The sequence below is a fragment of the Oryctolagus cuniculus genome, chromosome 11 (genome assembly GCF_051225735.1).
Source record: "Oryctolagus cuniculus isolate XC-2025 breed Fujian yellow rabbit chromosome 11, ASM5122573v1, whole genome shotgun sequence".
NCBI classification, from domain to species: Eukaryota; Metazoa; Chordata; class Mammalia; order Lagomorpha; family Leporidae; genus Oryctolagus; species Oryctolagus cuniculus.
Window position 1 is genome coordinate 23,313,803 of NC_142877.1, and position 15,457 is coordinate 23,329,259.

The 15,457-nt window shown below is 45.3% G+C and overlaps 1 protein-coding gene across 23 annotated transcripts in view; it reads left to right on the plus strand.

Moving 5' to 3' along the window:
• The first annotated feature begins 3,533 nt into the window (after window positions 1–3,533).
• The window catches only part of NCOA6 (nuclear receptor coactivator 6), a 102,041-nt gene continuing 90,117 nt past the window's right edge, over window positions 3,534–15,457 (plus strand). For 18 of the 23 annotated variants that reach the window (XR_011379932.2, XR_016216607.1, XR_011379934.2 and 15 more), the window contains exon 1: window positions 3,571–3,723. The gene's annotated coding sequence lies outside the window, so the exon portion shown is untranslated. Of the gene's footprint in view, window positions 3,724–15,457 lie in introns of all 23 variants that reach the window. The other 5 variants (XM_017341664.4, XM_070051909.2, XM_008256070.5 and 2 more) reach the window with 3 other exon arrangements.

The following is a 15,457-nucleotide window of genomic DNA, read 5'->3' on the forward strand; positions in this document are numbered from 1 at the left end:
TTATAATAATAGATAAAATCTATTGAGCATTTAATGTGTATTAGACTCTATGCTGAGCACTTTAAACATGAAGATTCTGGCCTGGGAAAGCAGTGGAAGATGGCCCAAGTCCTTGGGTCCCTGCACCTGCATGGGAGACCCAGAAGAAGCTCCTGGCTCCTGGCTTTGGATTGGCGCAGCTCCAGCCATTGCAGCCAATTGGGGAGTGAACCAGTGGATGGAAAACCTCTCTCTCCCCCTTCCCTCTCTCTCTATAACTCTGACTTTCAAATAAATAAATAAATCTTTAAATATGAAGATTCTTACGTAACCTTCATTACAAACCTCATGAGGTAGGTAATGATATTATTCCCATTTTACAGATGGGAAACAGCAGAAGAGTTTAAGAGGTTTGTCTAACATTTCTCATGTATTAAAGTACAAGAATTTGGATTCAGTCTCAGGATGTCCAACCCCAGAGTTTGTGCTCTTAGCCAACTCCACATCCACTAAGTGAACAATGAAGTTATAATGTATACCTTGTATACTATATGTATCAAATACCGGTTATTCATTCATGCATGCATCCATCTATGGTATTTCAGGCACTTTCTTAGGCACTGGAGATTCAGATTACGCACTGACCATGACAAATTATTTTTTACAGGGTTGGTAGTCTACAGAATAGTCAAACATTAAAGAAATAAGCACAAAGATAATGGAGTTAATTGCCACCACCATAAGCTCTATGAAGGCTACTATGAGAATGGTTAATCAGAAAGTTGATGTAGATTGAGGATGAGCAAGCCCTCCTTGAGAATTTCAAGACAATGAGAGAGAGAGTGAGAGACCTTTAATCCACTGGTTCACTCCCCAAATGGTTGCAACAGTTGGGGCTGGGCCAGGCTGAAGCCAGGAGACAGGAGCTTCTTCTAGGTCTCCCACATGGGTGCAGGGACGCAAGCACTTGGGCTATCTTCCACTGCTTTCCCAGGCCATTTAGCAGGGAGCTGGATCAGAAGTGGAGCAGCCGGGATTTGAACTGGTGCCCATTTGGGATGCCGGCACCACAGGCATAGGCTTAACCTACTACACCAAAGCACCAGCCCCTTTTTAAGGTTGAGTAATACTCCATTGAATATACCACATTTTTAAATCCATTTATCTGTTGATAGACTCTTAAGTTGCTTCTACTTGTTGGCTATTGTGAGTAATGCTGTTATGAAACAGGTGTACCCATATCTGTGCAAGTCCTTGCTTTCACTTCTTTTGGATAAATATCCTGAAGTAGAATATGCTGGCTCATATGGAAATCCTTTGTTTAACTTTTTGAGAAACTGCCCAACTGTTTTCCATGGTGGATACACCATTTACATTGCTACCAACAATGCATGACGGTTCCAATTTCTCACATTTTTAACAAAACTTGTTATTTTCTCCCTTTTATACATAATAGCTAACCTAATGAGTATGAAGCAGTATCCCGTTATGCTTTAGACTTGTACTTCCCTGATGACTAGTAAGGTTGAGCATCTTTTCATATGCCTATTAGCCATCTGTACATTTTCTTTGGAGAAAAGTCTTTTCCAAGTCCTTCTCCTGTTTTTAAATTGAATTTTGTTGTTGAGTTTTTGGAAACATTCAGAGCTTTGCTAGCTCTAGAAATTTCTGTTGGGCTTAAAGATGTGTGGATGACATCCAGTCAGCCTCTGGGTTAGCTGTTGGCAGGACCCCTGTCTCCACACCATGAAGTAACCGAAGTTTCATTTAGTCTTTCAGATTACTTAATCAAGCAATTCATTTATTGTATTATCCAAATAGTCACTCTTTTTTTGGTTATGTCTGATTTCCAGGCTAACACAAAAGAGCAATTGCCATATGCTTCTTTTCATAATAAGTTCAACAACTGTCAATGTTTGTGGTGCTGGAGGTCAGAACACCCCTGACTTCTGGGGAAACATGGACGGGGACAAAAGGGAGCTTTCTGGACTGATAACTGGGTCTGTGCCCTGGAAACATGGGATCATCGGTAAAACATTTAGTAGATATGGACTTAAGATTTTTGCATTTTACTATATACAGATTATACTTCAGTTTTTGAAAGTTAAAAGAAGAAAAAACTATCAAAAAAATTTTTTTTCCAGGCCCCAGGTTCTTTCTAAATCCATCTGGTTAATTTTGTAGACCCAAAAGTCTAAAGTGCCCTCTTGTGGCTGCCTGTGGTTCTCTTTGGGTATCTGCTCTCTTGGGTGTAGTCCCTAGCAGGGCACCTAGGGTCCACACACACACACACGGAATACTCACTGAGCACCTACTCAGTGCCAGGCACCGTGCTGAGTGCTGAGGAAACAAAACAGACGGGGCTCCCCTTTCATGTAGACCACAGTGAACTGGCACAGGCGTAGTAACCTACTGCATTCTAATTAAGGACAAGTGCATGGCATAAGAGAACTTGTCTGGGGAGCGGTCAGTGAAGGCTGCCTTGGAGTAGCCATGTTTGAGCCAGGATCGAAGGCTGATGAGTTAGCTATCTACCTGGGGAGAGCGTGGAGTGTGCAAGGGTCCCGAGAAGGGAGTGCAATGTGTCAAACAGGTCACTGGAGTGGCAACCCAAAGAGCAGAAGGGAGCCCTGAGACAAGAATGGAAATGCGGGGTGGAAAACAGGTACTCGTTTACCCTTAGAGCAATGTGGAACCATCAACAGTTTTAAGTAGGGGAGTGACACGGCCAGATTTCTGAGGTAGAAGCTTCGACAACAAAGTGGGGGATAGGCTGGAAGTGGGCCAGGATGGGTGTGAGGCCATTTGGTGGCTACTGCATTAGTGCAAACGCCCAGTGGGTGCTCAAGACCCGTCTGTGGAATGAAAGGGTTCCCCAGTCCCTTTTGTTAGATGGGACCCCATGACTGAGCAGCTCCCACAGTTCACAGCCCACTTGCTCAGTCTCCAGTCTTCCCTGATGCACAGACCCCCAACTCCCACATTTCAGATGAGGAAGGCGAGGTCCAGAGAGGCAGAGAAAGTCCAGGAGGCCTCTGTGCCACGGGGATGCCTGGCTACACCTGGGGGAGGGGAGGGTGGCACTCATTCACTCAGGAATTCTGTCCACTGAGCTTGCTGGCGAGATGGTGGTGACGGCACAGGGTCGAAACTCACAGGCAAGTAACGGTAACGACCGTTCTCTTTCTCAGTTAATGCCAAGCACCGTGCCAAGCGCTTCATCTCCGCTTTGCAAGCATTATTATTATCTCCAGATTTCAGATGGGTAAACTGAGGCTCGGAGAGTTGCCATGTCCCAGGACACTCAGCCAGAGCGCGGCACGGAGCTGCGCAGCGCTTCCAAGGTGGGAGCCACAAGCGAAGCGACTACCGGAAGCAGACGCGGACCCGCGGGATCCAGATTTTAAGCCCCGGGCACCCAATTGAGCGGGTGCGCGCTCCACGCGCTCCCGGGGACGTTTGGTCACGTGTGCAGGGCCCCGCCCCCTCGGGCCCGCCCCGCCCCCTCCCGCGCTCCCTCCCTCTCTCCCTCCCTCCCCCTCCCTCCCTGGCCCGGTCCGGCCCATCCCCCTCCCCGCCGGCTCCCTGAGGCCCTGCCGGGTCGGGCTGCGGGCGGCCGGGCGCCGACGGCAGGACAGACGGGCGCACGAGAGGACGGACGGACGGACGCACGGAGGGCGGCGGGCACGCACGGCCCGGGCCGGCGCTCCGAGGCCCGCCCGGGAGGGCCGGGGCCGCGCTCAGGTGAGGCGACGGCGACGCGGGCCCGTAAGGGGTGGGCCCGCCCGCCCGGCGTCCGCGGTCTCGGCCTGGCTGGCTTCGCGGGGAGGAGGTGCTGCCCGGGCCCGGCGCGGGAAAATGGCGCCGGGCGGTCGTGCGGCACGGCCCGAGTGCGGGCCCGGCCCGGAGCCGCCCCGCCCGCCCGCCGCGCTCGTGTCCCCGTCGCCATGTTGGGGAGCGGGCCCCGGGCCTGCGGGCGGGGGCGCTGGAGGGAGCGGCGGCCCGGCCGAGGCTGGGGAGGGTGCGGGACGTGGGGTTCGGGGCGTCGAGGGAGTGCAGGGCTGGCCGGGGTCTGCACGGGGTGGCGCTCCAGGCCCAGGGAACGGGCAGGGGCCGGACTTGGGGTCGAGGCTAGGGTCGCGAAGAAGGGACACTGGATCCGAACGGAACCGGGGTCGGAGGTCCCTGGGCTGGGGGGATGGCAGGACGTGGAGCCGTGTTAGGCCGTGGCGGTGTTCAGACCCCCAGGGCAGGTAGGCGGTGTGGGGGCCCAGCTCAGGCTGTCAGGGCTGGAGCTGGTCTTTGCAGGGAGGGGAGGGGAGGGGAGGGGAGGGGAGGTGGTGATTGATTAGAAATGGGGGCCTTTTTGCTACAGATGAATGTATCAAATTGGGGCAGTCCTGGGATCTTGGGGACAGAATTGCAAGCCCCTGTAACTCTTAAGGGATTAAGGACTTTTGTGTCCCAAGGAGCCTTCACCTCATTTTGAGGGGAGCATCATAAAAACGGAAGAGTTGATGGGGAGAGAAAAGGAGGGCTGTGGTTTGAGGGCAGGAGCTGGCCAGCAGAAAGGGGTGCAGAGAGTGGAACTGCTTGGCAAGAAGGGAGAGAACCTCCATCAACTTAGGGAGTTGTGTGTATCTTTAAAAGGAGGGACCAGGCTGTTTGGAGGTGGTGACCCAAGGTGTCTTCACAGGAAGGGGACAGCCCACTGCTTAAGAGCAGGGTCACCTGGGGAGGTCATCAAAAAGGTCTTAATTGAGCCAGTAAGAATGGTACAGAAGAGTAAATATGTAAAAGCTACAACGGCCTCCGAGCTCATGGGATACTTTTCAGATCTTGTCGTGGCTTTGGCTTCCCTGAGATCTTAGGAGTTCAGTGGCAGAGGGGCTCCTGGACGTGGTTGTGCTGCCTCCTCATTCGCTCATTGTCTTGAGGGAATTTGCTTGCTGGAAGAAGAGTGTTAAGCATATATCATGGAACTGTTAAGCATTTGTTTTTTTTTTGTAAGGAGTTTGTACAAAGTCTGAGGGGGCTTCCAAAAAGAATAACTAACCAGCTATTTGATATATCAGCGCTCACCTCCATTTGTGCAAAGAAGTTATCTTCAAAATCCTCTCATTTTCTTCCATTTTAGTAGGTGAACCTTCTCTTCTTCCTGTTTACTGTACAGCAAAGGAACACAAAAAAACTAAGAAACAACAATGAACAAGGATAGCGATCCAGAATCTCATGTTCAAACTGTAATTGATGGTCCATCACCGTAGGCAAGAGTTCAAAGTTTACATGAACTGTGAGGAGACTTCTGAAGGAAACCTTGTGTTTCAGTCATGATATCCAGTGGGTGCTCCATTCCTGTGGGTCCACACTTGTGGATTCAACAACCACCAATTGAAAATATTTAGGAAGATACATTGTATCAGTACTGAACATGCACAGGCTATTTTTTTGGTCATGCTTCCCCAGATGGTACAGTGTAACTATATGTACATAGCATTTACATTGTATTAGGTACTATAAATAACATAGAGACAATTTAAAATATAGGAGAGGACATGTGTAGGTTATATGCAGATACTATGCCATTTTATAAGAGACTTGAATTAGCCTTGAATTTTGGTATTGGGGGAGGGAGACCGTCTTTCACTGAAACTAAGGGACAACCATGTAATCAAAAAGGACTTTCAACAAAGAGGTGATGAAGGCATTCATAACATAGGATTTTCAATGCTGTATGTATGTACAACACAATCCGTTTTTTCTAGATTTTTCTAAGGCAGGAGGCCTGACCTTATGTGTGCCGTGGGACCTTTTACTATTTGGCGAGGTTTATTAAACCTCTCAGAAAAAATATTTTTATTTGTATAAAGTATATTAGATTACAGAGAAAACCAATTATTTGAAATGCAATTATCAAAATATATAAATTATGATAAACTAATACAAGCAAGTATGTGAGGAGGTGGGTGTATGTGTATACATACTTCTTTATCAGCACATTAATGAATTAGATCTGGGGGCTGGTGTGGTGGCACAGAAGATTAAGCCACTACCTGCAACATCGGCATCCGCTATCGCACTGCTGGTTCAAGTCCTGGCTGCTCTGCTTCCAGTTCAGCTCCCTGCTAATGTAACTGGGAAAGTAGTGCAGGATGGCCCAAGTTCTTCAGCCTCTGCCACCTACATGGGAGACCCAGGCGGAGTTCTAGGTTCCTGCCTTCAGGCTGGCCCAACCCTGGCCACTGCTACCATTTGGGAAGTGAGCCAGACAATGGAAGACCTCTCTTACTGCCTGTGCTTCCCTCTTTGTCATTCTGCTGTTCAAACAAATAAAGTAAACCTTGCAAAATAAAGTGAAGAATTAAAAAACAAAAAAATTAGATCTTGTGGGGGTGGATCTGATAATTATAATTTCAAAGACATCATGAGCATAAACAATATGTCAAGATAGCTGTAACAATTGTGATACAATATATACATATGAGGGTATTTCAAAAAGCTCCTGGAAGGGACCAGCATTGTGGCAATGCAAGCTATGCTAATGCCTGCAAAGCCAGCATCCCATGTGAATGCTGGTTTGAGTTCTGGCTGCTCCAGTTCCAATCTAGTTCCCTGCTAATGTGTCTGGGAAAGCAGTGGAAGATGGACTTGGTACCTGGGTCCACGCCCCAACATGGGAGACCTACATGAAACTCCTGGCTTTGGTTTGACCCAGCCCCGGCCATTGCAGCCATTTGGGGAGTGAATCAGTGGATGGAAGATCTCTCTCCTTGTCTGTGTCTGTCTGTCTGTCTGTCTGTCTACCCCTCTCTCCCTGTATCTCTGCCTATCAAATAATAAAATCTTTATATAAAGAAAAGCTTCTGGAAAATGAAATTAAAGCAGTTATTTTGGTGCAAAAAAAATTTTAGAGAGTTATTTCAAAGGCAAAATGACAGAGGGAGGAAGAAGGGAGAAAATGAGAGGGGGGAGAGAGAGATAGCTCGTCCATCTGTTGCTTCAGTCCTCACATGGCCCCAAGAGACAGGTCTGAGGAGCCAGGAACACCATCCTGATCCTCTACATAAGTGGCAGAGGCCCAGGTACTTGAACTGTCATCCACTGCCTTCCCACTTAGGTTAGCGGGAAGCTGGATTGGGAATAGAGCAACTAGGACTTGAACCAGCACTCTGATATGGAATGCTTGCATCACAAGTGACAGCTTAACTGGCTGTGCCACAATGCTGGCCCAAGTACAAAAAATTTTGGAATCCTTGTGTAGTTTTTTTATAATATACATTTCCACATATTATGAAAAATAATTTGCACCAAAACATGCATTTAATTCCATTTTTCCATGAACTTTTTGAAGTACCATCGAATTTGTGATTGCTGTTGTTAGAGTCACAGGTACTGCTAATACTAGAATGATTTGTTACCTATGTTCATATTTGAATAAAATGGTAACTTTCCATTAGAGGTTAGTGTAAGTAAAGGTCTTTTATAGATCTGAGTTCACAGACACCCCCCTATACACACACATATTCTACCTGGGGGCTCCCATTTTGTGAACCCCTATGTTCAAAAACCCTACTTCTGAAGCCAGTGTTATGGTATAACAGGTTGAGCTGCTGCCTATGACTCCAGTATCCCTTATGGACTAGTTCATGTCCCCTCTGCTCCACATCCAATTCTACTACCTGCTAATGCTCCTGGGAAAGCAACAGAAGATAGGCCCCTATACCCAGATGGGATACTTGGAAGAAGCTCCTGGCCCTTGGCTGCTGCCTGGTCCAAGCCCTGGCTATTGCAGCTGTTTGGGGAGTGAACCAGTGGTTGGAAGATCTCTTTCTCTCTCTCCTACCCTCTTTCTCTCTAACTTCCTTTCAAATAAATCTGAAAAACAAACAAACAAAATTCCTGCCACCAAGCATGTCTTCTACTGAAAAGACATTTGCTCTGTATCAAGATCTAGTATATGTCAAGCATGATGCTAGACTGAAAGGATTGAGAAGTCTTTAAGGGTACAAGCATTTGGCCTAGTGGTTAAGATGCCTGCATCTTGGCCGGCGCCATGGCTCATTAGGCTAATCCTCGGCCTGTGGCGCTGGCACCCTGGGTTCTAGTCCCGGTTGGGGTGCCGGATTCTGTCCCGGTTGCTCCTCTTCCAGTCCAGCTCTCTGCTGTGGCCTGGGAAGGCAGTGGAGGATGGCCTAGGTCCTTGGGCCCTGTACCCCCACTGGAGATCAGGAGAGGCACCTGGCTCCTGGCTTCGGATTGGTGCAACGCGCGCCGGCCATAGCGACCACTTGTGGGGTGAACCAATGGAAAAGGAAGACCTTTCTCTCCCTCTCTCTCTCTCTTTCACTGTCTAACTCTGCCTGTCAAAAACAACAACAGCAACAAAAAAACCTAAAATCTTGAATGCCTCCCACTCAGCTGAGGATTCCATCCAAACTTGATAGCAATATATTTCAGAACCAGGTCCCCTACAACCTTCCCAGTCTCATCTCAGACTACACTTTGCTTTTTCCCCTTCTGCTTTTTAAAGTTGGTTATTTTTTGCTTTTGAAGGATAGAGTTACACAGAGAGAGGTAGAGAGATCTTGCATCTGCTGCTTCACTTCCCAAATGGCAGCAATGGCTGGACCAAGTGGAAGCTGGGACCCTGGAACTCTGCACACATTCCACCCCACCCCCACCCCCCAGGCTCATCAGCAGGGAACTGGATCAGAAATGGAACGCTTGGACACAAACCTGTGCCCATATGCATGCTTCATCCCAAGCAGTGGCTTAACCTGCTGTGCTGTAGCACTGGCCCCTGATTATACTTTACTACCACTCTGTGCTCCAGCTACAATTACATTCCCTGAAAATGTAAGTCTACCTGAAAATCTCTTCTTTCCAACTGTCACTGGCAAACCGGTTTCTTTTAAGATGCATCTCAAACATCACTCTTTCCAAAACCTTCCCTATAGGGCCAGTATTGTGGCATAGTCCTTATGGTCTGGCTGTTTCACTTCCAATCCAGCTCTGCTGGAAAGGCAGGGGAGGATGGGCCCAGTGCTTGGGCCCCTGCACCCATATGGGAGATGGGGATGGAGCTCTTGGCTTTGGCCTGGCCCAGCCCAGGCTGTTGTGGCCATTTGGGGAGTGAATTAGCAAGTGGAGGATCTCTCTCTCCCTCTGTACCTCTGACTTCCAAATAGTAAATAAATAAGTCTTTTTATTTCTTTTTCCCTTGATTCCTAGGCCTTAATGCTGGCCTCTCTATTCTATTTTTTTAATGTCTATATTATTTTTAATAATGACTGTATTGATTTACACTCCACCAACAGTATATGAAAGTTCTGCCGGCGAGCGCACTAGGCTAATCCTCCGCCTAGCGGCGCCGGCACATCGGGTTCTAGTCCCGGTCGGGGCGCCAGATTCTGTCCTGGTTGCCCCTCTTCCAGGCCAGCTCTTTGCTGTGGCCCGGGAAAGCAGTGGAGGATGGCCCAAGTGCTTGGGCCCTGCACCCGCATGGGAGACCAGGAGAAGCACCTGGCTCCTGGCTTCGGATCAGCGCGGTGCGCCGGCCGCGGCAGCCATTGGAGGGTGAACCAACGGCAAAGGAAGACCTTTCTCTCTGCTGTCTGTCTCTCTCTCTCACTGTCCACTCTGCCTGTCAAAAAAAAAAAAAAAAAAAAGAAAGAAAGAAAGAGAGAGAGAGAGAGAGAAAGTTCTACTTTCTCTGCATCCTTGCCAGCATTTGTTAATTTGTCTTTTTGGTAAGAGATAGCCATTCTGACTGGAGTGAAATGATAGCTCATTGTGTTATTCATTTGCATTTGTCTGATGATTAGTGTTGAGTATTCCTTCATATATCTGTTAGCCATTTGTATTTCTTTTGAGAAATATCCATCCTTTACTCATTTTTTAATGTGATCACTTGGGGAGTGAACCAGCGGATGGAATATCTCACTTGCTATCTGTCTCCCTAACTTTGCTTTTCAAATAAATTAATTAATTAAAAAATTATTTTTACGTGTTCTGCAGGTTGTCTCTTCACAGTTTTGATTGTTTCCTTTGCAGTACAGAAGGCTTTTAGTTTGATATCACGTATTTTTGTTTGTTGCTTTTGCTTTTGGGGTTGAAATAAAAAAATCTTTGACCAATGTCCTGAAGCATTTCCTTTTTGTTCTCTTCTAGTAGTTTCCTGCATTTGGGTCTTATCATTTACATCCTTCATATATTTTGAGTTGATATTTATATATGGTGAGAGATAGGGATCTAGTTTCATTCTTTTGCATGTGGGTATCCAGTTTCCCCAGCAACATTTGTTGAAGAGACTATTCTTTTCCCAATGTATGTTCTTGGAGACTTTGTTGAAAATCAGTTGGCTGTAAATACGTGGATTTATTTCTGGGTTCTCTGTTCCATTGTTCTGTGTGTCGGTTTTTTATGCCAATATTATGCTGTTTTGGTTATGAAGGCTTTGTATTATATTTTGAAGTCAGGAAGTAGGATGCCTCCAGCTTTGTTTTTTCTGTTCAGGATTGCTTTGGCTATTTGGAATCTTTTGTGGTTTCATATGAATTTTAAGTTTTGTTTTGTTTTGTTTTGTTTTGTTTTCCTATTTCTATGAGGAATGTCTTTGCTATGGTAGGGATTGTTCTAAATCTTAGACAGTTCTGGGCAGTAGTCCACTACCTGTTTCTGTAAATAAAGTTTCATTGCAACATGACCACATTCATTTGTTTACATATTGTCTATGGAGGTTACCAATGACAGGTGTGAGTAGTTGTAACAGAGACATTCAGCTCACAAAGCTGAAAATACCCTTTACTAAAGCTTTTACCAGTCCCTGATTTATGGGTGTGAATTGTTGGATATTCAACCTCTGCTTTACCATCCAATTTCTATACTGTAGAGGATAACCATCTTGGCTCTGCTCTTCTGGATGGATCTCCCATGCTTCATAGACCTGCAGTAAGACATGGACCCCTAAATATTTTATACTGGTCAGTGGTGGCAAGGCCTGCTGTTTTGGAATGCCTGGTCTGTGGTAGTACCTGCTTTCCACAGCTTAGATCATGCTGGGGCTTTTATTTTTTTTTAAACATTTTTTCATTAGGTTGTCTTCAAAAGATTTTTTTTATAAATTCTGATTCTTAATCCTTTGTTTATAAGTATTACAAATGTCATTTCTATATTTGTTGCTTATTTTAAAAATCTGTTTAGGATATCTTGTAAAAAGTTCAGAATTTTAATGTAGTCAAATTTATTAGTCTTTTCATTCAAGATTTTGAGGTTCTTTTTTTTTTTTTTTAAGATTTATTTGTTTATTTTGAAAGAGTTACAGAGAGGTTGGGAGAGAGAGAGGGAGAGATCATCTACCTGCTGGTTCATTCCTCAGATGGTTACTACGACTAGCACTGGCACAGGCTGAAGCTAGAAGCCAGGAGCCAGGAGCTTCATGTAGGTCTCCCATATGGGTAGCAGGGGCCCAAATACTTGGGCCACATTTCACTGGTTTCCCCAGGTTATTAGCAGGGAGCTGGATTGAAAGTGGACCAGCTGGAACATGAACTGGCTGGCACTCATGTGAGATGCCACTGTGGCAGGCAATAGCTTTACCTACTATACCACAATGCCAGCCCCAAGTTTGTTTTTTTTTTTTTTTTTTTTTTTTTTTTAAGATTTATTTATTTGAAAGACAGAGTTACAGAGAGGAAGAGGCAGAGGTAGAGACAGAGAAAGGGGTCTTGCATCTGCTGGTTCACTCCCCAAATGGCTGCAATGACCAGAGTTGAGCCGATTCAAAGCCAGGAGCCAGGAACTTCTTCTAAGACACCCGCACCCTGGGTCTCCCACGTGGGTGTATGGGCCCAAGCACTTGGGCCATCTTCCACTGCTTTCCCAGGCCATTAGCAGACCATTAGATTGGAAGTGGAGCAGCCGGGATGTGAACTGGTGCCTCTGTGGGATGCCTGTGCTGCAGGCAGAGACCTAACCTACTATACCACAGCACCAGCCCCACTCAAGGTTATTCTTTATATTCTTTTGAGACTTTATATTTAATGTATTTAATGTATATTTAATGTTTCTGTCTCTATTCCATTTAAAATTAATTATTTTTTTTTCCTCAAAGAAACCTTTTATTTAACGAGTACAAATTTCATAACTACAACTTTAGGAATGTGATTCTTCCCATCACACCGGCCCCTACTCCCACCCTACCTTCTCCTCTCTCTCCCATTTCCTGTCCCATTCTTCATTAAGATTCATTTTCAATTTATACACAGAAGACCCACTCTATACTAAGTAAAGATTTCAACAGTTTGTACACACACACACACACACACACACACCTGTTTGAGAAAAAGTTTTACAGTTAATTCTCATAATACAACCCAACAAGGACAGAGGTCCTGCATGGAAAGCAAGTGCACAGTAACTCCTGTCGTTAATTTAACAATTAACACTCTTATGTATGACATTAGTGATCACCAAGGGTCTTGACATGAGCTGCCATGGTTATGGAAGACTTTTGAATCCACAGTCTCTGTCAGTATTTAGGCAAGGCCATAAGCAAGGTGGAAGTTCTCCCTTCAGAGAAAAGTACATCCTTCTTTGATGACCACTTCTTTCCACTGGGGTCTCACTCACAGAGATCCTTCATGTATGACATTTTTTTTTTTTGGCACAATGTCCTGGCTTTCCATGCCTGAAATGTTCTCATGAGCTTTTCAGCTAGACCAAAATTCCTTAAGGGCTGATTCTGAGGTGAGAGTGCTGTTTAGATTGTCATTCTATGAGTCTGTTATGATCACTTTAAGAGTTAATCCTATCTATATGATCAATTTAACACTTAATATCACTTTAACACTTAAGATGGCATTTTTACACCCAGATTAACAGGATTTAGGGTCCTATGGCAAGTTTTTAAACTGTACCCTTAGATGTAAGTCCATAGGAATGTATGCAGAACTATACAGCTTTACAGTTAGAAACGTCCTCTTCCCTCTCTTATTCCTACTCTTATTTTTTACTGAAATTATTTTCAATTGACTTTATACACATATGATTATCTGTATGTTAAGTAAAGAGTCCAAGAAATAGTATGAAGAAGAGAAAAGGAAAAAAAACTGCCCTTCAACAATCAGGACAAGGGCTGTTCAAGTCATTACTTCTCCAAGTATCAATTTCACTTCTACAGATTTCCTTTTAGGTGCTCTCTTAGTTATCACAGATCAGGGAGAATATATGGTATTTGTCCCTTTGGGACTGGCTTATTTCACTAAGTATAATGTATTCTAGATTCATCCATTTTGTTGCACTTGACCAGATTTCTTTTTTTATTGCTGTGTAGTATTCCATAGAATATATATTTCTTTTTTTTTTTTTTTAAAGACTTATTTATTTATTTGAAAGAGAGGTAGAGCCAGAGAGAGAGGTCTTCTATCTGCTGGTTCAGTTCCCAAATGACTGCAACAGCCAGAGCTGAGCTGATCTGAAGCCAGGAGCCAGGAGCTTCTTCTGGGTCTCCCACGTGGAGGCAGGGGCCTAAGAACTTGGGCCATCTTCTACTGCTTTCCTAGGCCACAGCAGAGAGCTGGATAGGAAGTGGAGCAGCTGGGACTCAAACTGGCACCCATATGGGATGCTGGCACTGCAAGTCAGGGCTTTAACCCACTGTGCCACAGTGCTGGCCCCTAGAGTATATATTTCTTTATCCAGTCTTCAGTTGATGGGCATTTAGGTTGATTCCATGTCTTAGCTATTGTGAATTAAGCTGCAATAAACTATTTTATTTGCTGAATTAATTTCTCTTGGGTAAATTCCCAGGAATGGGATGGCTGGGTCATATGATAGGTCTATATTCAGATTTCTGAGGTATCTCCAAACTGTCCTCCATAGTGGCTTTACCAGTTTGCATTCCACCAACAGTGGATTAGTGTGTTTTTTTCCCTACATCCTCATCAGCATTTGTTGATTCTGTATGAAAGCCATTCTAATTGTGGTGAGGTAAAACCTCATCGTGGTTTTGATTTGTGTTTCCCTGACGGCTAGTGATCCTGAACATCCTTCATGTGTCTGTTGGCCTTTTGGGTTTCCTCTTTTGAAAAATGTCTGTTTTAAGTCCTTTGTCCATTTCTTAACTGGGTTGTTTTGTTGCTGTGGAGTTTCTTAATCTCTTTATGTATTCTGGTTATTAATCCTTTATCAGTTGCATAGTGTGCAAATAATTTCTCCCATTCTGTCAGTTGCCTCTTCACTTTCCTGAGTGTTTCTTTTGCAGTACAGAAGCTTCTCAATTTGATATATCCACCATTTGTGAATTTTGTCTTTGATTGCCTGTACCTCTGGGGTCTTTTCCAAGATCTCTTTGCCTGTGCTGATGTCTTGCAGGATTTCCTCAATGTTTTCTAGTAATTTGATGGTATCAGGTCATAGATTTAGGTCTTTAATCCATTTTGAATGTGTAAAGGTGTAAGGTAGGGGTCCTGTTTCATTCTTCTGCATGTGGAAATTCAGTTTTCCCAGCACAATTTGTTGAAGAGACTGTCCTTGCTCCAGGGATTGGTTTTGGCTCCTTGGTCAAATATAAGTTGGTTGTAGATCATTATGGTGGTGCAGCGGGTTATGTCACCACTTTTTTTTTTTTTTTTTTTTTTGACAGGCAGAATGGACAGAGAGAGAGAGAGAGAAAGAAAGGTCTTCCTTTACTGTTGGTTCACCCTCCAATGGCCACTGTGGCCGGTGCGATGCGGCCGGCGCACTGCGCTGATCTGAAGGCAGGAGCCAGGTGCTTATCCTGGTGTCCCATGGGGTGCAGGGCCCAAGCACTTGGGCCATCCTCCACTGCACTCCCGGGCCACAGCAGAGAGCTGGCCTGGAAGAGGGGCAACCAGGACAGAATCCGGTGCCCTGACTGGGACTAGAACCCGGTGTGCCTGCGCTGCAGGTGGAGGATTAGCCTATTGAGCTGCGGCGCCGGCCTGTCTTCCTTATCCTTATTTAGGGTTTTTCCTTTTTTTTTTTTTTTTTTTTTGGTATTTGTGTATTTTTTTCTTTCTTTTTTTTCCCTGGTTGCTTTTCTCTTTAATTTGTGTCTGTGATTTGGTGGGATGTCTGTACTTCTAGTGAGTTCCAAGAGGTGTGTGCTGGGATGTGGCCTGGGTGCTCTGCTCAGTGTTCCAGAGTGGAGAGGGTATCCAAGTAAGGCCCCCATTGGGCTTTGTAGCCTTCTTCTGTTTTGTTTTGTTTTTTTTTTTGTTGTTGTTTTTTGTTTTTGGGTTAGAGAAGATTGTTCACTTCTGTTGGTGTGACCCGCCCTTTTCCTTACAGTTGCTGGACTCCCCAGTGGTAGTCTCTGGTGTGTTCAGAGTTACATTGCCCTGCTTAACGAACTACACCTCCAATCTGGAGATTTTCTTGTGGTGAGGTTTCCCTCTGTTACGAGCTACTGTGGATCTGTGCATTTAAGTGGAAGCACAGAACCTTGCCTGCTGTA